Source organism: Bufo bufo, chromosome 2 (assembly GCF_905171765.1).
Source record: "Bufo bufo chromosome 2, aBufBuf1.1, whole genome shotgun sequence".
In the NCBI taxonomy this organism is placed as follows: Eukaryota; Metazoa; Chordata; class Amphibia; order Anura; family Bufonidae; genus Bufo; species Bufo bufo.
This window is the reverse complement of record NC_053390.1, coordinates 506086916-506113632: the sequence shown is the minus strand read 5'-3', so window position 1 is coordinate 506113632 and position 26717 is coordinate 506086916.

The window sequence follows — 26717 nt, the reverse complement described above, 5'->3', positions numbered from 1 at the left end:
TGGTTGCTGCTGCACGCAATGTTGATGGTGAACAGATCAAAACACTGACAGAATCCATGGATGGCAGGCTTTTGAGTGTCCTTGCTAAGAAAGGTGGCTATATTGGTCACTGATTTGTTTTTGTTTTGTTTTTGAATGTCAGAAATGTATATTTGTGAATGTTGAGATGTTATATTGGTTTCACTGGTAAAAATAAATAATTGAAATGGGTATATATTTGTTTTTTTTTTTAGTTGCCTAATAATTATGCACAGTAATAGTCACCTGCACACACAGATATCCCCCTAAAATAGCTAAAACTAAAAAGAAACTAAAAACTACTTCCAAAAATATTCAGCTTTGATATTAATGAGTTTTTTGGGTTCATTGAGAACATGGTTGTTGTTCAATAATAAAATTAATCCTCAAAAATACAACTTGCCTAATAATTCTGCACTCCCTGTATAACTGATGTACTAATTATAGAATTAGGATATCAGTGTTTGGCCTCATGCACACGACCGTGGTTTGTTTTGCGGCTCGCAAATCGCGGATCCGCAAAACACAGATGGCGTACATGCGCGTTCCGCCCCCATTGACTTTCATCATCTGTCTTGGCTATAGAAGACATAATACAAACGGATCCGTTCATGACGGATTCATATGGTTGTATTATTGTAACGGAAGCGTTTTTGCAGATCCATGACGGATCCACAAAAAACGCTATTGTGAAAGTAGCCTTAGATTTCCACAACAGTCAGCAGAATCTTTTAAGATTTGTTTAGTCTTAGATTGTAGTTCATTCATCAAGTTCTCCCATATCAAATCAATAGGGTTTCTCAAAACTCTTCTCAAGTATTTTTAAAACCCTCAAGCTCAATTTCCATGTTTTCAATATATATATATATATTTATTTTTTTTGTCACAGATCTGCCAATAGTGATTGTTAACTGGTTTGGTAAGATAGCTAATTTTATACCCCTGAAGGGTACACCATCAGTTATTTAAACTGCTGAAATGCTCATCAGGGAAATTGTAATCCTATAGAAAGTAGTGTAAGTGGTGTTCCTGATGAAACTATAAGGTTTTGAGTCTTGCCTGTGGCACATTTTCCTATAATAGCTCTTTTGATTCATTCATCAATTCATCTCATTCCACAGAGATCTCTGAACTGGCTGTCTCGTACAGAAAAAAATTCAGGATAACAAGTTAGTCTCCAGTGGTTTCTTAAAGGTCCAGGAGCATCAGAAGTTTCAGAGCAAAAGTGGCAGGAGTCTGCCAAGTTCAAGTTTTCAGTTTTATCCATGCTCAACAAATACACTCACCTAAAGAATTATTAGGAACACCTGTTCTATTTCTCATTAATGCAATTATCTAGTCAACCAATCACATGGCAGTTGCTTCAATGCATTTAGGGGTGTGCTCCTGGTCAAGACAATCTCCTGAACTCCAAACTGAATGTCAGAATGGGAAAGAAAGGTGATTTAAGCAATTTTGAGTGTGGCATGGTTGTTGGTGCCAGATGGGCCGGTCTGAGAATTTCACAATCTGCTCAGTTACTGGGATTTTCACGCACAACCATTTCTAGGGTTTACCAAGAATGGTGTGAAAAGGGAAAAACATCCAGTATGCAGAAGTCCTGTGGGCAAAAATGCCTTGTGGATGCTAGAGGTCAGAGGAGAATGGGCCGACTGATTCAAGCTGAAATAACCACTCGTTACAACAGAGATATGCAGCAAAGCATTTGTGAAGCCACAACACGCACAACCTTGAGGCGGATGGGCTACAACAGCAGAAGACTCCACCGGGTACCACTTATCTCCACTACAAATAGGAAAAAGAGGCTACAATTTGCACGAGCTCACCAAAATTGGGCTGTTGAAGACTGGAAAAATGTTGCCTGGTCTGATGAGTCTTGATTTCTGTTGAGACATTCAAATGGTAGAGTCCGAATTTGGCGTAAACAGAATGAGAACATGTATCCATCCTCTGATGGCTACTTCCAGCAGGATAATGCACCATGTCACAAAGCTCGAATCATTTCAAATTGGTTTCTTGAACATGACAATGAGTTCACTGTACTAAAATGGCCCCCACAGTCACCAGATCTCAACCCAATAGAGCATTTTTTGGGATGTGGTGGAACGGGAGCTTCGTGCCCTGGATGTGCATCCCTCAAATCTCCATCAACTGCAAGATGCTATCCTATCAATATGGGCCAACATTTCTAAAGAATGCTATCAGCACCTTGTTGAATCAATGCCACGTAGAATTAAGGCAGTTCTGAAGGCAAAAGGGGGTCCAACACCGTATTAGTATGGTGTTCCTAATAATTCTTTAGGTGAGTGTATATTCTCAGTGTCAAAGATATTGGCAGTGAGATGTATTGGATCTTACAGTATCATTAAACAAATCAGTCTGGTCATCTGTAAGCTTTAACTCTCAACTTCATGATATATTTGTTAATTTTTCAAGTGTCACTAATAAAACCAGTAGCCATGGAGTACTCCATTCTCATACGTTTTGTCATCTATACCTCAGAGGAGCATGAAGTGGAGAAAATATCCAGCATGAAGATATTGTGGGGGCTTGCAATATCGAATTGTTTGGAAGGGATTTGGACCAGAGGAAAGCCTCTTTGCAATTTTTATGTTCCAAGGCTACTTCTGGAATTTCATGCAGCTACGCATAGTTCAACCAGTCAGTGCACCTGGAGGCCTCCTTTAAGGAAGAGCAAATGTCGAGATCTGTTCAGCTATATATCAGCCTGCTATGGCAACATCACCACCCTTCTGTGCTTGCAATGAGCAGTAGCAGCTTCAGGATCAAGAACCATTGCGACATGGAACTTCATTCTCCATTGAGGGTACATCTGCATAAGCAGCCAAGGAGGAGCAAGCAGAGGATGGGAGTGGTAGTAGCTATGACACACAGATCACAGTGGCAATCCTTAAACTGATATCCCCCTGGGGCCATGCAATGACCAGAAGGCACACCCTTTCTTCACCTGAGGCATGCCCTGATGTTGGGGCTCTTGTCTGATGGTGATTGGGGTGCCCTTGGTGTTAGGTATTTTGGCAGCGTGCAAAGCAGGAGTGTAGATTCAGGTGCAATGGCTGGCAAATAAATAGGTCTCTCTTTACTTAAGTTTACTTAAGCTCATCCAACAGTATCAAGGCACAGTTTTAAAGGTTATGGACACCTTTGTGCACTAAAAATCAATAACTCCATATCTTACCGTAATGCAGCACATAATAAAATTGCACTTGTTTGTTTACTGGTATCAGCTTTGCTTCACATGCACTCAGAAATGAATTTCTATGAATTTTGCTCAGTGTTGTCATCTCCTGTGAGGCTCTGTGGGCATTCCTGTGGATTTCACATGCACCAGTACAAGCTCTGCTGCCCCACCCCTACATCCTGTTACACAGCACAGCTACCAGCCACTTACATATAGGCTGCTAGAACTTGCAAGTAAAGCCTCATGCACACGTCTGAGGAACACAGACCGTGAGATACCGGCCTAGATTCCTGCTGAGTGCAGGAGCGCACGGCATCATTGGTTGCTATGACGCCGTGCGCTTTGTGCCACCGCTGCTGTACAGTAATACACTCGTATGATCTATACAAGTGTATTACTGTACAGCAGCAGCGGCACGAAGCGCACGGCGTCATAGCAACCAATGATGCCGTGCGCTCCTGCACTCGGCAGGAATCCAGGCTGGTATCTCATGGTCCGTGTTCCACGGACATGTGCATGAGGCTTAACTTGGTAGTAAGATTTCATTCTAATCCACAACATGGTGAGTCTTAGGCCCCTTACAGACGAGCGTTCCTCCCGCCGCGAGTCCGCATCACAGCACCCGGCCTGACCTCCCAGCACTTACTGGATTCACACAGAATTATATTGATTTTGGATGCTATGTAACCGTTATAGTTCTGGAATGTATTGGATAACACTGGCAGCATTATGAGAGTGAGAGTGCTGCCATTTTTTTTTATTCTTATATTGTCCTAAATTTGGATCCATTAGCCTGCACCTCCATATTTATATTTGGCCTGATGCACTGCTATTGTTATATATATATATAATATATGTATATATATATATATATATATATATATATATATATATATATATATGCAGTATATAAATCTTTTGCTAGAGGTGGTTGTGTATTGTGTGTGTATATATTACACTTTTTGTGAGGCACAGTTTTTATTTTTTGTTTTTTACAATGTTCACCTGACATAGTAGATAATGTGATATTTTTATAGAGCAGGTCGTAACGACACGGCATTACCTAATATGTAAATTTTTTAAATTTTATTTTGGATTTACACAATAAAAAATCATGTTTTTATGTTTCCATTTTCTGAAAGCCATATTTTTTTATTTTTTGGGCGATTGTCTTATGTAGGGGCTCATTTTTTGCGGGGTGAGAAGTCGGTTTGATTAATACCATTTTGGGGCTCATATGAATTTTTCATCGCTTGGTATTACACTTTTTGTGATGCAAGGTAATAAAAAATGGCTTTTTTTAATTTAATTTTTATACGACCTTTACCTTAAGGGTTAGATCACATGATATTTTTATAGAGCAGGTTGTTACGGACGTGGTGATACATAATATGTGCATTTTTTCACATTTTATTTTACACAAAAGCATTTTAGAAAAAAAAAACATGTTTCTGTGTCTCCATTTTCTGAAAGTCATATTTTTTATATTTTTTGGGCGATTGTCATAGGTAGGGTCTCATTTTTTGCGGAATGAGGTGACAGTTTGATTGGTGCTAACTTTGGGTACAGATGACTCTTTTGATTGCTTTTTATACCATTTTGTGGGAAGTGAGGTGGGAAAAATTTCAAATTCTATCATAGTTTTTTTTTATGGCGTTCACCGTGCGGGGAAAGTAACATGATCCTTTTAAAGATTAGGTCATTATGGACGCGGCAATACCAAACATGTTTAGTATTTTAATTTATTTTTTATTTTTAACCATTTATATGTGCGGATAAAGTATGTTTTTTTTATTTTTATTTTTTAAATTGTAACTTTTTTTTTTTACTCTTTTTTGACCCAGACCCACATGGTTCTTGCAGATACAGTGGGTCTTATGCCTCTACAGTATACTGCAGTACACTGTATAGTGTACTGCAGTGTATTTTCAATTACACATAGCCTGATCAGGCTCAGATATACCATTACAATCCGGATGTCTGTGAAGGCGTCCGGTTGCTATGATAACCATCGGGACTCTGCCACAGAAGCGCAGTGGCCCGATGGTTAGCCCCTTCCATACAGCTGGCCCTAAGGACGGCGGCATGGAAGGGTTTAAACTGCCGACATGGGTACCAGCACCGATGTCGGACGTTTCAAGCAGATTGTCAGCTGTGTGTTACAATCTGTTCTCCTCTGCCATCCTGAAAGGGGGGGGCAGGGGTTCGGTTTGGGTACTCTCTGATACTCTGCTGCCGTGCCTTCCTGAAGAGGAGTGGGGATCTGCTCGGCCATCATGAATGGGGGAGGGGGTTGGGGGGGCCCGGCACTGCCGCGCCATCCTGTACTGGGGGGGGTTGTGTCCAGCCTTGACAGGGGGGGTTGGAGCGATGCAGGACTGCTGTGATGCCAAGGGGGTCAATACTGAACAGGGGGGATGGTGTTGGGGGCATGTTCCCCACATTAACCATTCAAGCATTTGGCCGCTGCCACAGCAGAGCAGTAGCCCGATGGTAAGCCCCTTCCATACTGAGGTCCCTAAGGAGCATGGCATGGAAGGTCTTATGTCTTTAGTTTGAAGCAGACTGTCAGCTGTATGTTACAGCTGACAGTCTGCACTGCTCTGCCATCCTGTAGGGGGGGTAGAGGAGGGAGAGAGACACTGCTCGCTCCCGTGTGGAGTCGGGAGGAGTTACAGAGAATCCGTCAGATGACGGATTCTCTGTAAACTCACTGAGAGCAGCCTGCTGTGCATAGGAAGCATAGCAGGCTGTAGAAGGAAAATGAAAAAAAGATAGATAAATAGAACCAATTGAAGAAATTATTTTCTACACAAAATAAATTATTTGGTGTTTTACAAAGGGTGTCCATATTCTTTAAGGCATATAACACAATGAAATCCTTACCCGATAGCAAAAGTATGGATGAGTAGTATCAATGATAAGTGTTGAAGTATTTCTTCTCTCTGTATTTCTAAACATTCTGTAATTCCCAAGCTGAGGGGTACAGATTTAAGATATGGCTGGCTAGACCATCTCAAAGTGTGTAAGCATGCACTGCCAATATTCCCTCTCACAGCAGCAAAGTCCATATAAACCTTAAAGGGATTCTATGTCTTTTAATATTGATTATCCTGAGGGATAGGTCATCAATATTAAAAGCCCAGCCAACCCCTTTAAATGAGCAGCTTGCTGGCCAACTCCAATTCATGGCCTTGCAGGTTCTGGACTTCTAGTCTTCCTTCTCTTTTTCTGTTTTTCTAGAGGTTTTCTGTGACTCCGGCTTAGGACACAGGAACAAGCAGATTTGTCCTCTTAGTAGCACAGCTGGGCTAGAACTCTCTCTACTCACTAGGGGTGGACCCAAGTTCATCTTCTTGCAACCCAAAGGGGGTTGTTAACCCAGGCCTATCCATATAGTCCAATTAAGTAGAGAAACACATTAAACCTAACATTTCACATTTAACAATTCAACATCAGAACAAACAACCTTTTTAAAGTGACCCTATTTTGGGGTACTGCACATGCACAAGGGGCTCAAAATGCAGTGGATTTTCCACTGTAGATTTATGTGCAGAAAATCCACAGTGTTTTACAGTGCTAACAAAGTGAATTAGATTTTAAGAAATCTGATCCACATTCTGAAGAAAAAGTGACCACTGCGCTCCACCCTTACCCCTGGCCCTGCCTACTTGCCTCGCGAGTCCTAATGACAGGAGACAACTGGTCGGCAATCCCTAACTTGGAATAAGTGCAGGGATGACAGACAGACAAACAACAGGACGTGAACGGACCAAGTCAATACCAGGAAAGCTACAAAGTACAAGCAGAGAATTGTCAGGAGAAGCCGGGGTCATAAATACCAGGAGAGCAGCAAAGTACACAAGGAGCAGGCAGAGGATCGTCAGGAATTCAGCAGGAGGTAAGTACGCCAGGAAAGACCAAATCACAGGTGGAACCTAAATTAACAGGCAACCTGTGGCCAGCAGGCTGCCTGTATTTATAGTGGGGAGTGAGGGTCATGTGACGTGGCCAGCGTCACATGACCGACAGACCAACCAGTCGAGCACCGAGTGATCAGCTCGGCGCTCAAGGCAGACTTAGGAGCAGGGAGCCACCCAGCTAGTAAAGCCGCCCTGGGAATGAGGTAAAACACAGATCCTCGTTCCCGAAGCTAAGCAGCAGGTCTGCGGCTAATGGGGGACCGAGTGCACCTTCGGAACCCCGTTACAGCTGTGATGCAAATTTAAAATCCACAGAATGTTTGTTTATGCTGTGGATTTTCATCCAAGATTTCACCCTTTAAAGGGTGAAATCTGCAGCAAATCCACAGCAACATCTGCCACAGATTTGCCCACAATTTTGCCATGGATCCATGAGGAATTTATACATAAAAAATTAAGACCTGTGTGGATATACCCTGAAGGGGAACCATTTCAAACCTCCAGTACTTTATAATAAGTCCTGTGGTGAGATTCCTGGATTTTTCCTGTTTGCTTTTTTGTAATTCTTTGATACAGGTTGGCTGATGTTGCATAATCTGATTATCTGTATACTAACCCAAGTTTGAGCTTCTGACCCTGTCTTCCAATACCGTTCAATAACCAGGTGCTGAGCTGGATCTATTCACTATGTCTTTAACCCAGTCTGCAATCAGCTATGTTTTTGGGGACTATCCTATGGACCCCAATCTGGATGCCTGAACGGTCCACACTACTTTGCGGGAGTTGAGAGGGAAGAACAGAGGTTAACCTGGATTTTCTAACTGATGTTAGCCTGCACTAACTTAACTGGAAATGTTCTCAGCCTTGCTGACAACCTTATTCCAACACCCTGAAATCTGACTTGGTCTCACTCCTTGCTGTGTGACTTTGTGCCCATGTTCAGAAAACCTGCATCTGTATACCTGCTGCCAGCTGGCTAGGAACTGGCATCTAGGTGCGCTCTTGGACTAGAAACTATGTTGAGTGCATCATATTAGCTATAAACTAATTACTGTAGTTGCTTTGGGCAAGCTGTTCACTTTTTCCCAAAATCTAGTTTAAGGGGTTCCAAATCTGTTTGAAATAAGGTTGTGTCAGAGGTAGGAATGGGAGGTGCATATTATGATAGATGACTATAATTCTTTCCAATATACATGTTCCCTGGTTTAACCCCAGCTCAAAATTATTCTTAAAACATACAGAATACTTTTATATGAATAATATTAATACCACATGACCAATAATTAACATCAGAAATTATTACAGTGCTGATCAGACACTTGTAGTCATTCACTACCCCATCTCCATCTGATCCAAACCAGCATAAATGTTTCTTACATCAATGATGCACCTCTGCAGAGTTTGCTTCTGAAACTTAACCTCATGGAGGCTACAGACTTCCTCCAATGTTCGTCACAATGCTGTCACGACCCATGGTCATGGTCGTGACCCTGGAACCGCAGGCAGGTGCCTGCGGTCTTGTCTTGTCGTCAATCACAGGTTGAGGGCTGTAGTATGTTGCCTCGCCTGTGGTTGCCGCTGGCAACATGATGTATGTGGCAGTTTGGCAGCCTGAGCTGGCGCTGTGCAGCTTGCTGTCAGGTGCATGCGGTTACACCTGGTTGGGTGTGTGTGTTTGTGTACACTGTGACACCTCCCTTCACTTGCGGTTGTCCGCGGCAACGTCTGGTGTTGTGTGCATGTGGTGGCAGTGTCTCGGCCTGCTGGCTGTTCCTCAGGACATAATTGCCACGCATGCCATTGCCGGCGGTAACAGGTGAGTGTTTTTGTGTGCACTTTCTCCCTTTAAGTTGCTGTCTTCCCTTCCCTGGTGTGAGAAGGGTTAATTCCCTTCTGTGTGTGAACACTGGGTGTGTCTGTGTGGGTGTGGCTACTTTGGGCTACAAAAGCCTCAGTTGAGACCTGAAGTCTGAGGGGTACTCCAGCCTTGTTTGTAGCTGGAGGCACCCTCCTTGTATTTATAATCTGCCAGTGAGGGCCACCCTTGTGGTCAAAAACTTATGTTAGACATTATTGTTCTTTTATATTATATGTCTAGTGGTGTCTTTATGTTTATTGCAGCGTATGGTTCCTGGGTTCCTGTGTGATGTTTGGTGTGTGCTGTGTCCGTCTATGTTGTTGTGGACTGCAGCACTTGTGCACGGGTTCCAGGCTGTGTGTCTGTGGCAGGTAGGTGTGATACTAGTTTCAACTACCTGCCATTGCCATATGTCTGTATATGTTCCCCTTCTCCTTTATAGCTTGGCCAGTGAGACTCCTGTTGCTCCGTGTCAAGGAGGAACAGGTCGTCTTACCCTTCTCCTAGTCCAGGGCCACCCTGAGGGCTAGTAGGAATTACAGGTTCCAGTGTATGAGCCCTCCCACCATCATGGTCGGCTCATACGGCTAGGAGACAGGGTCAGAATTATAATTTCTACAAAGGTCTATCAAGACCTTAAATCCCTGTAAGGGTCCCTAACCAATGTTAAAATTTTATACTTTATTATTTATTTTGAAACACACACTACACAAAGAAAAAACTGTATTAAAATTGTCAGTGTTCACAGTTGAATATGGGATATACTCGGAGTGATGTGTTGGCATTCACAGGGTGTTACCCAAGTAAATGCCTTAAAAAAGCATTTAATCGTGTTAAGGATATGAATAGGGAGGAATTAATATCTGGAAATTACAAAAACAGTCAGGAAAAAGAAGGAAGAGACAAAATGATTAGATGCATAGGGACCTATGATTGTGGCAACCAACAGGTGATGAAGATTCTAAAGAAACACTGGAAGGTACTCACCAGCGACGACCAACTAAGAGCTGTTCTGCCATCTTATCCCAGTGTGACATATAGGAGAGGACCAAACATCAGGGACAAGCTTGTCCATAGTTTCCTTCCTGAAAGACAAATGACAAGCACAAATTGGTTAAAATCCAGCATCACCGGCTCATTTCCCTGTGGAAGTTGCACTTTTTGCAAATACCTACCCAAAGTAAAAAAATTTAAAAACCCTATAGATGGACGCGATTATGTGATCAGAGAATTCTTCAACTGCCGGAGCAGTGGTATTATCTACATTGCCTCATGTAATTGTCCTAAATTATATGTGGGTAAGACCACACAGGAATTGAGGCGAAGAATATCTGGTCACATCAGTGCCATAAATACGGGTAAAGATACGTCATTATATAGGCATATAACGTATGCCCATGGCGGAAATCTGGAGGTCCTCAAATTTTGGGGCCTTGAGAAGAAAACTTTGGGACCAAGAAGAGGCAATTTAGACAATAAACTCCTACAGGAAGAGGCCAGATGGATACACAGACTACAGACTCTGAGTCCAGGTGGCCTAAATGAGGGCTTTTCATATACGGCCTTCATCTAGAAGTCAACATAACATAACAGTGACAAATAAAAGAGAGAAAAATAATAAAAAGTAAAATTAATTATATACTAAGTACACCAAACTAGAAAAAATATCAATACAGACCTCAGCTTAACTACAGAAATTACCGCCGTGTAACCACAGGATAGCCTTAATCCATATCCCCCCCCCCCTCCCCTCCGAAATCGCTCTATTTTAGAACTATTTCATTAATTCAGCCTCCCCCCCCCCCCTTTTTATCTCCCGTTCTTCCTCTGTACATGCTCAATATTATGGAATAGCAACCCACTGTGAGCTCCATCACTAGTAAAGAGTATAAAGTATAATGGATGGTACTTATCAGGACATTGCAGTTCAAATAATAAATAACAAATAATTAATAGGGATATTAAAAAAGCCTTTTGCTTGAGTCATAACTCCACTGTGATAAATGCCACTTTATGGTATGGTATAAGGTATGGGGGACTCATCACCCATTGGCAATTTTGATACCTGACCAAAAATTGTGCCAGTGGTAGTGCAAATCATGGTGGAGGTGTCGTACATGGTTACAATCAATTCTCAAGCCCTATTTTATTTATAATGGCTGCAATTGAAAACTCATGTGTAGACAAATAACATCTAAGTATAACTGCCATCTTCATGCATTGATACATAATATATAATTATATCCAATGTGGTTGGACCATGTAGTTGGGAGGCCATGAATGGGTTAAAATCTAACTCAGAAGGAAGGGGGAGTGGTTACCAACGGAGGGGGAGTAGGAGGCAAAGTGACGATTAAACCACCTCAGATGGATCGTAGACGGCTCTCCATTTAGGCGTCATGTAATGTTTACCTGCCGGTGGAGATGACGAAGAGGTACAGGGAGACGCACAGGATATTGCGTCAGTGAACAGACCTGGCCGGAAAGCGGAGGGCTCGGATGAGGAAGCGACTGGGATTGGTCGCTGGGGGATGGCTTTGACACCTGGGCGGGATCTGTAAAAGGACATAAGAAGGTCCTATGAAGTGCGCGCGCTCATATACCCCGCATCCCCTGACGAAGCCACAGCGTGTGGCGAAACATGTCGGGAGGGGTGGTATAGAGCGAATTTTAATCAGTGAGCAGTCAAAGGGTTATTAATGAAAACATGCTGCGGATGAGCAGCTGAGCACACAAGGAGAGATTGTGAGGCTATAGGAGTGTAGATTTCAGCGGTTACTTACAATTCCTATGAGAAAGTGATAGAGGACGCTGTGCAGTGCTGGCAGAGTCCAGAAAGGAGTGTAGACAGAGGCAAAGGAGACTGGTGGAATATTGTTAGCCTCACGGCAATGCAATAGCTACAATAAAGAAACTAGCAACATTGTTAGCTACTGGTAACCCTGCAGATAGGGACCAGCTACAGAGGCATTTGGCAGCAGAGATACATTCACCAGTGTACCTTGTTACTCACTGCTACCAACCTGTCCAAAAATTGCCAGCGTCCTTACTATGGAATGAGGTATACCCTAAAGGGATTCAAATAACGTTACCGTGTACAAATCACACCCTGTGAATGCCAACACATCACTCCGAGTATATCCCATATTCAACTGTGAACACTGACAATTTTAATACAGTTTTTTCTTTGTGTAGTGTGTGTTTCAAAATAAATAATAAAGTATAAAATTTTAACATTGGTTAGGGACCCTTACAGGGATTTAAGGTCTTGATAGACCTTTGTAGAAATTATATAAATATCCCGAGGGTCTCTAAAAGGGACCTGGAATAAACATTTAGGGTCAGAATTAGGGACGTGATAGGAGGTGACCAGCTCCCTGATTCCTGTCCTGGCCTAACAGCTATACTTCAAAGAGACATCGCCCGGCTGAGGGTTTCCCCCATCCCCAGCCGTGACAAATGTCTTCTATATCAACCACAGTGCCACTTAGGCCAGCCACAATACCCATGATGATAGCCACAATGCTCTCTATGACAACTTTATTGTCCTGCAGGCCAGCCACAATGTCTTATCCTTAGATCCAACCTTTGCTTACCTGCTGACCCAGGCTTCTTCGACATGTCATTCTCAGCATGTGAGATATACGGATAAACAGTACAGGCAACATAGCAGTGGACATTAAAAGGACACTACCATCAACATTTTTTCTTACATATTAACAGCCTATATGTGAACATTCTGTGTATTTTCTTTTATATAAAATAAGGTGGATGGTTTTCTGGACATCATTTTTTGAAGTCACTCCATGTATTCTTAGTCATGTTCTGTCTCTTTAATTTCCTCCTTTGTTTGGACTTTTATCACGGCCTCCCTTGACCTTCTCAGTCAGACCATTCACTGTGGCCAGAGAGAGAGAGAGATGAGGGATGTGCATCACACATAATACTGATAAGTTCAATGCTCTTCTGGGAACAGCTTTATCAGAGCTGTCCTACTGTTATCTCAGTTCTACTAATCTACTATTATACGAACAGATAGCACCTTTACCTACAGAAGCAGTAAAATAGGAACAGATTTCTATGAATATTGAGTATAAGAAAAAAAAATCCTTTCTGACAGAAATGCTATAATAAAACATAGTTCATTTAGGTTATGGTTATTGATAACAGCTATCATTCCCATAATTCGTTGTTGAGAGTGAAACTAAGCAGCTAGGCACCTATGACCCTACTTATTTCTGGGGAAACCATACCTCTTGGATCTTTGTTTTCCCAACAGTAGATATTAGGGGACTGTCAAGAGGCCCCCATAGTAAGAGACTGTCCGCTAGTGAACTTCTGAACCATAGAAGTCTGATGTCTCTGGCATCTTAACATGAGGTCTCTAGCAGAGCTACTTCCAGCCCTAAACAATTATAGACATGTAGCTTAATGTCTTGGTAGAGATTTATAACACCCATTGTCCATAAGAGTTTTATTCAAATACATGCGGATGTAGATTTGTTATACAGGTACGCATGTACTATTTTAATATGAGTGCGTGCGTACAAAAATCTCTTCGTTTGTTAAATACCTTAGTTTGCAAGCCACAAAGAACATGCATGTGAAGAAAATATATTACTGACATCAGTTAAATTGTCCTGGATTCGACATAAAAGCCTTAGGTACAATACAAACCCAAAAAGTCTTGGATTCCTAAATTCTATAGTTAATGGGTTTCAGATGTCTGGCATGTTGCTAGATTTTTTTTTTCTTGGAGAGGGGTTTTACAGACGAAACTGCCTGGGAAGGATTTTTTGAGTATTCAGTCAACCTTAATGTGGAATGTTAAGCACTGCAATATATACTGTGATATGCATGGGAAAGCAGACAGTCTAGCACTTATAAAAATGGAAGACAGGAACACTAGAGCTTCGACGTGCTGCGTTTTTAGAAAAACGTCAGAGACCCAGAGAATGCCTCCCAATTACAAATGCCAGAAGCAAAACGTTTGTGTGTCCTCCATTTCATATTTCCTATACACTTTTCGCTAACATCTAGAGGCAGAGTTTTAAACCACAAAAAAAACACACCAAAAGCCACAGGAGCAAAAAACACCTATGTGTGAACCTATTCTTAAAGGGGTTGTTTCACTTCAGCAAATTACATTTATCATGTAGTCAATGTTAATGTATTGTGATTGTCCATATTGCCTCCTTTGCTGGCTGGATTCATTTTTCCAGCACATTATACACTATTCGTTTCCATGGTTACAACCACCCTGCAATCCAGCAGCAGTGGCCATGCTTGCACACTATAGGAAATAATCTGCAAGCACAACCACCATTGCTGGATTTCAGGGTGGTTGTGACCATGGAAACGAGCAGTGTATAATTTTGATGGAAAAATGAATCCAGCCAGCAAAGGAGACAATATGGCCAATCACAATACATTAGTAAGTGCTTTGTATCAACTTTCTCTACATAATAAATGCCATTTGCTGAGGTGAGAAATCCTTTTAAGATCCCTTTACATGGACCAATGATCAGGCAGGTATTGGGAATGAAGTGGATGTTCCTGATAATTGTCTGACTGTCAGTGGAGATGAGGGCTGCATTTACATGTGCAATCACTATTGCTGTATGAGGACAAGCGATCGCTACAGCGAATGATAGTTAGGCCCCCTAGCCATGCTGCGGCCCGCAAATTGCTGGCTGCAATGCACGAACACAGACCGTGGCGCAGCCGCAGTGGATCGCGGACCCATTCACTTTAATGGGTCCACGATCCGCCCGTTCTGCGAAAAGATAGGACATGTTCTATCTTTTTGCGGAACAGAAGTACGGAACGAAACCCCACGGAAGCACTCCGTAGTGCTTCCGTAGGGTTCCGTTCCACGCTTCTGTTCCGCACCATTCCGCATCTCTGGATTTTCGGACCCATTGAAGTGAATGGGTCAGCATCCGTGATGCGGAATGCCCACGGAACGGCGCCCGTGTATTGCAGATCCGCAAATGCGGTCCGCAATACAGCAACGGGCAGCACACGTTCGTCTGCAGGAGGCCTAAGTCATTGTTTCTGGGCAGCAGGTTGTTGTTTAGACAGTACAATCTGCTGCAAAGGAACAATGATATTTGAAGCTGGTAAAACAATAGCATCACCCAATTAACTTTATGAGAATTATGAGAAACAAACTTTTTTACAAAAGCTCATTCGTGTAAAAGGACATGTAGATTGGAATTACACATGTAGTTTTTGTGCTTGTGAGGGATCATGCACATGACCATCGGATGTTTTGTGTTTTGCAAATCCGCAAAACATGGATACCGGCTGCATTCTACATTTTGCAGAATGGAACGGAACGGCCGGGCCCTAATAGAACAGTCCTATCCTTGTTTGTAATGCGGACAATAATATGACATGTTCTATTTTTTTGCAGAACAGCCATGCAGACATAAAGACATGAAATGCACACGGAGTCATTTCCATTTTTTTTGTGGCCCCATGGTAATGAATGGTTCCGCATACGGGCCGTAAAAAAAAGGAACAGACACGAAAAAAAAAATACTTTCGTGCGCATGAGCCCTTAGGCTGAAAACACGCATACGTATTTTGTGTTATTTTTCTGCCCTTTCATTAGTTTTGTGCCATTTTTTGCCAATGCAATGTTTGGTGTAGTTGTTGCATTATTTGTATTTTTTTTCAAAATGCAGATGGCGTTTTTCCATCTCATTCTCTGTATTGAAAAAATGCCAGAAAAAAATAAGCCATTGAAACATTCAGCTTTCCGTTCTTCTGATCCATCAGAACAACAACAAAAAAGGATCTTTATTTCGAGCGTCAGTTATGCTCAGTGAGCATCAGTTTGCACTTAAAATAACTGATCGGTCTTTCTTTGAGCATCATTTATGATCAGTTTGTGTCAGTTTATATCGGTTCTGTCAGAGATCAGTTATTTCTAATGGGGGAAAAAGTCCATGCAGGACTTTTCTCTGTTCAAAAATAACTGATCTCTAATGGAAGAGACATAAACTGACACAAACTGATCAAAACTGATGCTCAAAATAACTGACCCATTTTTTTTTTCTTTGCCTGTTCTTCTGATGTATCAGAAGAAAAGAAAGCTAATTGGTGAACTCAGGCTTAGGCCTCATGCACACAGCCGTTGTTCTGGTCCGCATCCGAGCCGCCGTTTTGGCAGCTCGGATGCGGACCCATTCACTTCAATGGGGCGGCAAATGATCCGGACAGCACTCCGTGTACTGTTCGCATCCGTTGCTCCGTTCCGTGGCCCCGCTAAAAAAATATAACATGTCCTATTCTTGTCCGCGCTTTGCGGACAAGAATAGGCATTTTTTATTAAAGGCTGTCCATTCCGTTCCGCAAATTGCGCTACACATACAGGACCCCGACACCAAGCATTTGGATCAGTCGCACCAACTGTATGTACCCAGCTCCAAAGACTTGATAAAGGAGTATTCTCACTCCGAAACGCGTTGTCACTCGAATGAATAAATAACGTTTTAAAAAGACGTCACTCGCAGTTGTGGTTTTGCGCCAAGAGGTATCACATTGTGTACGAGTCAGTACACAGCTCTTTTTCAGTATTCTACATCACTCCTCTGGAGTGCTGGCAACTCCAAGGATTGAGAAGATACCGGCAGCATACCCCCCTTTGATCGACCCTCTCTCCCCCCTCCGCCTTTGCAAGTGTTGTACTGACACAAGCACAACACCAGAAGGTGAGTGTAATAATTGAAAAAGTACACTCTCTAAATCTGATACCAAAAACTACTACCCTATGAGCGCCTTGTTTCCCGTTTATTTTGCCATAATTGCTAAAATATTTTATTGTCAGGGCCACCTTAACAGAATTTAACAATGTATCAAAGGGAAAAATAAAGTACAGTGGCTCCACCTCTCGTATCAGCTGGATAAGGTGCACAACCCTTGCGACCTACCCCTGGTTGCAAAAGGAACAAAATAGAAATGTGACAAGTGGTAGGGGGCACTCAAACTACCTGGTACCAGATGGCCGAGGGTCTTGTATAGAGTATTATAACAAGTATTTATTGAAGATAGTAGTGGAGGAATCCACTTCAAAGGATGACTAAAAACAACATATAAACATTAAAAACAATAATAATAAAAGCATAAAAATAAAATATCACTGGATGCTCCTGATGATATAGTATGTATATAGGAGCTGGATCGTTGGAGCTCAAGGGCTCTTGTTTGGGACAAATGAGTCTATATAAGTCCACAATGCCGTGATCGATATGAACTCCAGATGGTTTGGATGTCCAAAAATCTCTTATGTGAGATAACTAATAACGGAAAGGGTTAATGTAGCCTACTTCCTAAATACTGTTGCTCCGCTTGGGGGGCATATGCTATAGTAGGCATACGGTACTGTCACGGCGGGGAGTGGGGGAAACCCCTCACTGTGCGGTGTCAAAGGTTAAAGGGGATCAGCCTAGCCAAAAAGGAGTAATAAGGGAGCAGGTCACCTCCTACAGCATCCCTAATCTAATCCCTGACTCCTCACCGTATGAACGGACCCCGATGGTGGGACGGCTCATACCTTGGATACCTAATATCCTGAGTCGCCCTGGAAATCCCTCACTTAGGAGCAGGGGAGAGACGACCTGTTCATCCCAGTCATGGAGGAACAGGAGTCTCTAACTAAGGCCAGGCTGCAAGGAGAGGGGAACACATACAGCTATTGAGATGGCAGGTAAGTGAAACCAGTAACACACTTACCTGACACAGACACACTGACTGGAACCCGTGCACAAGTGCTAGTGTCCACACCAACATTAAAGGACACAGCACACACCACGAACCACACAGGAACCCAGGACACCATAGCTGCAATAACTTGAGACAGGGGAATGTCTAGTAAACATGACACCAAACACAACCAGACATGTAACACCAAACTAGACATTCAAACACCCTGCACATACTCATTCCATACAAATAGGGACAGGAAGGGAAGGAGACACAGGGATGACATAGAACATCTATGACCACAAGGGTGGCCCTCACTGGACAGATGGAACAAGCCAGGAACCGTGAACCACCAGCAAACACCAAGACTGGAGGAACCCCCAGAGCTTTAGGCATCCAGCAGAGGCTAAATAGCCCAAGCAGCCACACCCACACCCACATAAACCCAGTGTTCACAAAACACTAGGAAGGGAGTTAACCCTTCCAACACTAGACAAGGGAAGGAAGCCACTTAAAGGGGAAGTGCACACACAAGCATACCAATCCACATGTTACCACCGGCAACAGCATGCGTGGCAATCATGTCCCCGGCAATCACCCAGAAGGACAAGACACTGCCACCGCATGCTTTCACAGCAACACGTTGCCGCGGGCAACCGCAGGTGTGGCAACAGTGTCACAGCGTTCACCATAGGCCGTGACAGGTACTGAAAGAGGACATGAGAGTGAGTGCATATATATTATATACTTTATTTCTAGTTCAATGGGCGCGCGCCTAACTAGCGAAATCAGCCTCCTGAGCTCTCCCCTCCGATCACGTGGACATCCTAGAAGGTCCTAGATACACTTGGCATCCGACCGCATGCAGACCGGAGCATCCAAGTGAACCATAATTGGATCAAACGCCGTCTGGAGGGGTAAAGTACTCATGGCACAAAGTATATAATATATATGCACTCACGCTCATGTCCTCTTTCAGTACCGTATGCGTACTATAGCATATGCCCCCCAAGCGGAGCAACGGTATTTAGGAAGTAGGCAACATTAACGCTTTCCGTTATTAGTTATCTGACATAAGAGATTGTTGTACTTGGACATCCAAACCATCTGGAGCTCATTCCGACCACGGCATTGTGGACTTATATAGACTCATTTGTCCCAAACAAGAGCCCTTGAGCTCCAACGATCCGGCTTCTATATACATACTATATCATCAGGAGCATCCAGTGATATTTTATTTTTATGCTTTTATTATTATTGTTTTTAATGTTTATATGTTGCTTTTAGTCATCCTTTGAAGTGGATTCCTCCACTACTATCTTCAATAAATACTTGTTGTAATACTCTATACAAGAACCTTGTCCATCTGGTACCAGGTAGTTTGAGTGCCCCCTACCACTTGTCACATTAACATTTAACAATGACATTATATACAGTAACACTGTAGGAAACAGATGTAGAGGCTGCCGGGTCTCATCTGAGAGCGCGATCCAGACTAGCCTCAGGAGTGGGGGTTTCACAGGAGTCGGGAGTGGCAAAGAAGTTGCTGGGGGAGGGGGGCCTATTCAAAAATATGCAGTGGGGCCCAGCCATTTCTAGTTACGCCACTGGCAGTGGTTCTGACTATAACATGTGTCACAGTGGTTTCGCTCATGCTGTTGCTCCCTAGCAGTGGTGCAGTGAGTAGAGGGTGCACCCTTTATTCCCTCTGGGCATTCCCTGTAGTTGGGGCTCCTGTCTGATGGTAGTTTGGGGTGCCCTAGATGTTGAGGGTTGTATGGGTGCCTGGCAGGAGATGTAGTAGTGCTGAGGCCAGCATATAGGAGTCAGGAAACCAGACCAGGGTTAGATTAATACACGTCTGTCTTTACTTGAGCGCAAAACAGGAATTGTAGTACATCCTACAATAATCTGTATACAGTACAAATCCTTTTTCCAGAGAAAGAGGTATGAAGGTTGGCAAAGTGCTATGCTATCTTATTAACCCCTTCCCGACATCCACTGTACATGTACGCCGCATCTGAATGTGACTTCCCGACAGCCGCCGTACAGATACAGCGCGCTGATAGGACGGGTGCAGGAGCTGCGCCTGCCCGATCAGCGGCAGTTGTCCAGATGTTCATGGTAGCCGTTCACGGTAGCTGTTCAGCACCCCTGCTGTTTTTATGTTGTGGTCAGCAAGTCCCTGTACCCATCTCATTCCCGTGCTGCAGTGACATCATGCCACTGCTGTGGCCTGCCAACCATCATGTACGGTATGACTGCTGCCGCCATTATGCCACTACTTCGACCTGCCAACCATCATGTTCTGTACTGCTGCTGCCTCCAACATGCCACTGCCACTATCATGCCACTGCTGTGGCTTGCCAACCATCATCTTCCATAAAACTTCAGCTGCCTCCATCATGCTGCTGCCTGCCAACATGTACTATATGGCTGCTGCAGCTGGTGCTGCTCCTCGCTGCTAACCCCTACTGCCACCAATATTAATGTAAAACATCTGCCACTATTACCACTACTACTATTACTATTACTTCTACATATAGACAGCCAACGTACTGCCTTGTATGTTCCATGCTATGCTGCTTCTGCTGCAGTTAGTATTGCAGCCATATGCCACTATATCCATACCGTACCCTTTCCACATCCACGCTGTACTGCTGGTGCTCCCAATTAAAAGGGAGAACTCTTTTAGGCTCGTTCACAATGAGAAACTTTTTTTCTCTGAGAATGAACACTTGCGTGTGTAATATGGGTATTCTGGCCCTGTAATTTTTGGACTCTTAGTCCCCCAAGACACTTTTTTTTTTTATCCCATAACACTGTGTATGTTTAAACATCATCTGCCCCCAATAAGGGACAATTTTTGGAAGCTTTGGAATATGAAAAAGCATAGCACATGTGCTGGCGTACTATATGTTAACACTGTCAAACACACGTTTACCCATAGCTTTTTATGTCAGTGTCACTCAGACATCATTTACTATTGTCATTGCATTTGAGAGCTTGAGGAGGGGGGAGGAAACAAATAATAATAATAATAAACAAAAGAGATAAGTTTTTCTAGGAGTCCTAGGAGACTAGAGGCTGTTATATACCAATTTTCAGAGCAATTGGAACAACTTTGGATCGGTCAGAATAGATTTGGGTCCTAACCGAACTTTTTAGAAAATTTGAGAACCTGAACTGGACTGAATCTTGAGTGGTTCGCTCATCTCTATTGGTGAAGATAAAAGTCGGCATCAACTGATTAAGAAGATCAGCAGGGTAGCTATTGAGCAAAGAATGTTAAGGTTTGGGCTACTGCGCAAAATCCAAAACATCCCTTACAGGGACATAGCTATAGGGGGTGCAGAGGTAGCAGTTGCTACCAGGCCCAGGAGCCTGAGGGGGCCCAATGACCCTTGTACCTCATAAGAAGACACCTGTATTATAGGAAGTGCTCACTGCAAGGGCTCTGTGACAGATTTTGCACTGGGGCCCAGAATCTTCAAGTTACAACTTTGGCTGGAGGAAAGGGGTTAGGTCAAGAAGTTGTCATGAGGGTGCCGTTTCAATTTTTGCCTCAGGCTGCAGAAGGGCTATGTGCTCCCCTGCCCCTTAGAATAAAACAAATTGTGTATACCACTCTTAGTGTTAGTTATACGTGGTATAAAGTTACACCCAAATCATGCAGAAAAAATATTTGTAAACTGGGATTATTTAAAACGTAACCTTTACTAGGTCATTTAAAATATAAAGTCACACTAGGTGAGAGACGACAAAGACAACAATAAATTCCTCCGCTGCATCAATTCATATTCATATTCCGTTAAGAACTAATAAAAAGAAAAGATGGGTGGATCTCACCTCGTCTGGGCGGGGTCCAACTGTGAAGGATGGTCCTGGCGATGGTATAGCCGTGGACCAATGTGACCAGGTGCTGTTTGTGGTGTTGGCACAATATATATCCTAGAAGGCCCTATTGTGGCTTTCCTGCCTACCTAGGGGGATAGGGACTCAAGCCTGCCTACCACAATGGAGCACCCGCCCCGACAGGGGCGACCCCACACCGAGCCTTTCCCTCAGTATGGGTCTGTATACCTAATAAGCCCTAATTATAACGCCCTACATGCCATGTTTCTGTCACTTCTGGACATCATCAGGGGACTCCGTATGTATATTCAAGGGCAACTACAAATAAAAGTTATAAACAGACACTCAATACAGGTCACCATTAATGAGCACCGCATGCAAAGTGGCTAGTTAACAGCCACAATTTACTTACTCAGAATCAAGGTGAGTTTGGCCTCGTATTCTTTGGACAAGGAAAAGGATAGCTCTTGTCCTCACTGATGCAGGGGAAGTGTCCCTTGTCAGTCCATGTCTCACCCAACATAACAGTAGTTTGGGTGAGCATTGAATGGTCATTAGCCGCCTCCTCTTATACCTCTACCTCCGCTACGTGTACGCCCCCCGTGATCAATTGACTCACCTGTCCAGGTATCGTGGAACGCATGTATTTCAACGTGGAACGCACGCCGCTCGCGTGCGTTCCACCGGACCGGAAGTCAGCGTCACATGATGCGGCTAAACCGGAAGTGAGGTCGGAGCCTAAGTAAGAGCGTTGCTGTTGCATAGCAACTGCTAGGCTCATGACACTTGGCCTCCATAGCAGGCACTTGATACCTTGCCTGTCATTTTCATAAATGCACAATCGCATTGCAGATATTATTTGGCATTACCACTGTGCATAAGCTCCTCCCCTTTCAAACACTGACCGATTCTTAGGCCAGAAAGCCTGAGCATGATCATATTATAATGCTATTTTTTAGGTGATTCCACCATCGCGTCCTTTGCGCTCATGGTTTAAGGGGTGACAGCATTAGAACTGGAGATCATTATCCAGTCAAAAAAAGGGCCCACTCCTTATCAATTGCACTATATGTAAACACAGTGGGATGTATCCACCATCATAACCCATATGCTCAGATGGGACAGCGTCTAGTCTGTGGATCATCCTGAACACTTATGGGGGAGGGGCGGAGGGATAGAAGAGGGGAATGGGAGCCGCGGTTAGCGGATTCCCTCTCTGTTATTTACATTCTTGTCCATCATCCCATCTCATGCGTCCATAGATTGGGCACATACCATGAGAGGAGGGGCACGGCAAATATCCCTCCATAATTGTTGAGCTTTAAATGTACGTCACAAAAAACAGCAAAAGTTTTGCTGTTCGTTTAAACCAAATGGATGGACTGTTTTGAGATAGAAGATCCATTTAGCCTCGCATTGCAGGATCCTTCTATCAAAATCACCTCCTCTGGTGCCAGGTTTAATTTTTTCAATTCCAGAGAAGGATAGACAGTCCGGTCTCCCTCCGTGTTTGGTGTTAACGTGACGTGCTACCGATGTGTCTTTTTCGTTTCTTATATCGCTCAAATGTTCTCCTATTCTCCTCCTAAACTCTCTACCAGTCTTCCCAATATACTCTTCGCCACATTCGCATGTAATGTTATACACCAGACCTGTGCTTCTGCAGTTAATAAAGTCCGTAATTGTATAGACTTTATTTGTGTTGTTGCTCCTGAATGACTTCGCTTTGGCCATAAAGGGGCACGCCACGCATCTACCACATTTGTGGTTTCCACTGATGCCTCTTTCCAGCCAAGTCTTAGGCTTAGGCCCTGATGTATAATGGCTGTGTACCAGCATATCGCGGATGCTTCGGCCCCGTCTGTAAGTGATGCTGGGGTACCCCTTTATGGCCCCGCGAACATCAGGATCCATTAAGAGCACGTGCCAATGTTTTGAGATGATATCTCTGATACCTGAGGAACAACCATTAAAGGTACTTATAAGACGGAAAAGAAACAGAGCATAGAAATGGGTGTTCCCCGAGACATGATATCCGATGTCAAATTGTTGGAAAGTCTGTCGGCAGCTGATGAACCAGCTTTGGGTGAGGGCCCTTTCACACCTTTTAAAAATAAGAGTAGAAGGACTCCGCCTATAGGCGAGACGAACTGTGTGGACGTTTTCCTTAAACTTGTCAGTAAAGATCTTGAGACCACACATATGTATTCAGCACCTCAGAATTGTACTCAGGATGAACTGTGTGCTCTTGATGACTTGTCTAAAAATAAGGGCATTGTCATCAAGCCATCGGATAAAGGTGGGAACACAGTCATCCTGAGTACAAAGGCTTATGAGGAAATCTGTGAGACTCTACTAGCCCCACGGGACTGTTATGAAATTCTACCAGGTGATCCAACTCCTGTGTATAAAAAAGAGTTAAAAAATATACTAGACAGGGCAAAATATGCCAAACTTATCAGTCAAGAAGAATATGAATTTATGTATCCAGCACATCCCCAAATTGCCACTTTTTACAGTCTTCCCAAAGTGCATAAAGGCTATAAGCCTTTAAAAGGGCGCCCGATCGTATCAGGCATTGATAGCCTGAGCCAAAACCTAGGCATATATATAGATAAGATTCTGGCACCATTCGTTCTCTCACTGTCATCCCATGTAAAAGACACTGGGGACCTTCTACGACAGTTGGAGGGCATACAGCTGGATGAGGGCTGCATTTTGGGTAGTGTGGATGTCGAAGCACTATACTCATCCATCCCACACAAGTGGGGCCTTCATGCTGTATCATATTTTCTGTCATCTAGGGGGAGACACTTCCAGGCACATAGTGCCTTTGTATTAGAACTACTTGAATTCTCATTGGGGAGAAATTACTTTCTCTTCAATGGACGTTTCTTCCACCAGCTCAGGGGCACCGCGATGGGGAGCCCATGTGCCCCATCGTATGCTAATTTGTTCCTGGGCTGGTGGGAGAACACTATTGTATTCAGGGATGAATGCGCGATCGAGCTGCAGCATGTCCAAAAATGGGCTCGCTTTATTGATGATGTTTTTGTCATCTGGAAAGGAAGCATGGAGACCTTCTCGGCATGGGTTCGACAATTAAATCAGAACGAGATTGGCCTCCATTTTACATCTGAATGTGATCCATCTAAACTTCCTTTCCTTGACATCAAAATAAATCTAAACCATCAGGGATGCCTGGAAACATCAATATACCGTAAGCCTACTTCGACCAATTCCCTCCTGAGGTGGGAAAGTAGCCATCCATACCCCCTCAGGAAGGGAATACCAAGAGGTCAGTATCTGCATCTTAGACGAAATTGCTCTAAGCGCTCGGATTTCGTGAGACAGGCGGGCGACTTAAAAACCCGCTTTTTGGACCGTGGCTATCCAGTGGGTGTGCTTACACCAGCTTACCAGACCGCCCTGAACAAGGACAGAGTGTCTCTCCTGACGCCAAGAACAGATGCCCCTGCAAACAATAGCCCCAGTGATGACAGAGAGATCCGTCTTATAAGTACCTTTAATGGTTGTTCCTCAGGTATCAGAGATATCATCTCAAAACATTGGCAAGTGCTCTTAATGGATCCTGATGTTCGCGGGGCCATAAAGGGGTACCCCAGCATCACTTACAGACGGGGCCGAAGCATCCGCGATATGCTGGTACACAGCCATTATACATCAGGGCCTAAGCCTAAGACTTGGCTGGAAAGAGGCATCAGTGGAAACCACAAATGTGGTAGATGCGTGGCGTGCCCCTTTATGGCCAAAGCGAAGTCATTCAGGAGCAACAACACAAATAAAGTCTATACAATTACGGACTTTATTAACTGCAGAAGCACAGGTCTGGTGTATAACATTACATGCGAATGTGGCGAAGAGTATATTGGGAAGACTGGTAGAGAGTTTAGGAGGAGAATAGGAGAACATTTGAGCGATATAAGAAACGAAAAAGACACATCGGTGGCACGTCACGTTAACACCAAACACGGAGGGAGACCGGACTGTCTATCCTTCTCTGGAATTGAAAAAATTAAACCTGGCACCAGAGGAGGTGATTTTGATAGAAGGATCCTGCAATGCGAGGCTAAATGGATCTTCTATCTCAAAACAGTCCATCCATTTGGTTTAAACGAACAGCAAAACTTTTGCTGTTTTTTGTGACGTACATTTAAAGCTCAACAATTATGGAGGGATATTTGCCGTGCCCCTCCTCTCATGGTATGTGCCCAATCTATGGACGCATGAGATGGGATGATGGACAAGAATGTAAATAACAGAGAGGGAATCCGCTAACCGCGGCTCCCATTCCCCTCTTCTATCCCTCCGCCCCTCCCCCATAAGTGTTCAGGATGATCCACAGACTAGACGCTGTCCCATCTGAGCATATGGGTTATGATGGTGGATACATCCCACTGTGTTTACATATAGTGCAATTGATAAGGAGTGGGCCCTTTTTTTGACTGGATAATGATCTCCAGTTCTAATGCTGTCACCCCTTAAACCATGAGCGCAAAGGACGCGATGGTGGAATCACCTAAAAAATAGCATTATAATATGATCATGCTCAGGCTTTCTGGCCTAAGAATCGGTCAGTGTTTGAAAGGGGAGGAGCTTATGCACAGTGGTAATGCTAAATAATATCTGCAATGCGATTGTGCATTTATGAAAATGACAGGCAAGGTATCAAGTGCCTGCTACGGAGGCCAAGTGTCATGAGCCTAGCAGTTGCTATGCAACAGCAACGCTCTTACTTAGGCTCCGACCTCACTTCCGGTTTAGCCGCATCATGTGACGCTGACTTCCGGTCCGGTGGAACGCACGCGAGCGGCGTGCGTTCCACGTTGAAATACATGCGTTCCACGATACCTGGACAGGTGAGTCAATTGATCACGGGGGGCGTACACGTAGCGGAGGTAGAGGTATAAGAGGAGGCGGCTAATGACCATTCAATGCTCACCCAAACTACTGTTATGTTGGATGAGACATGGACTGACAAGGGACACTTCCCCTGCATCAGTGAGGACAAGAGCTATCCTTTTCCTTGTCCAAAGAATACGAGGCCAAACTCACCTTGATTCTGAGTAAGTAAATTGTGGCTGTTAACTAGCCACTTTGCATGTAGTGCTCATTAATGGTGACCTGT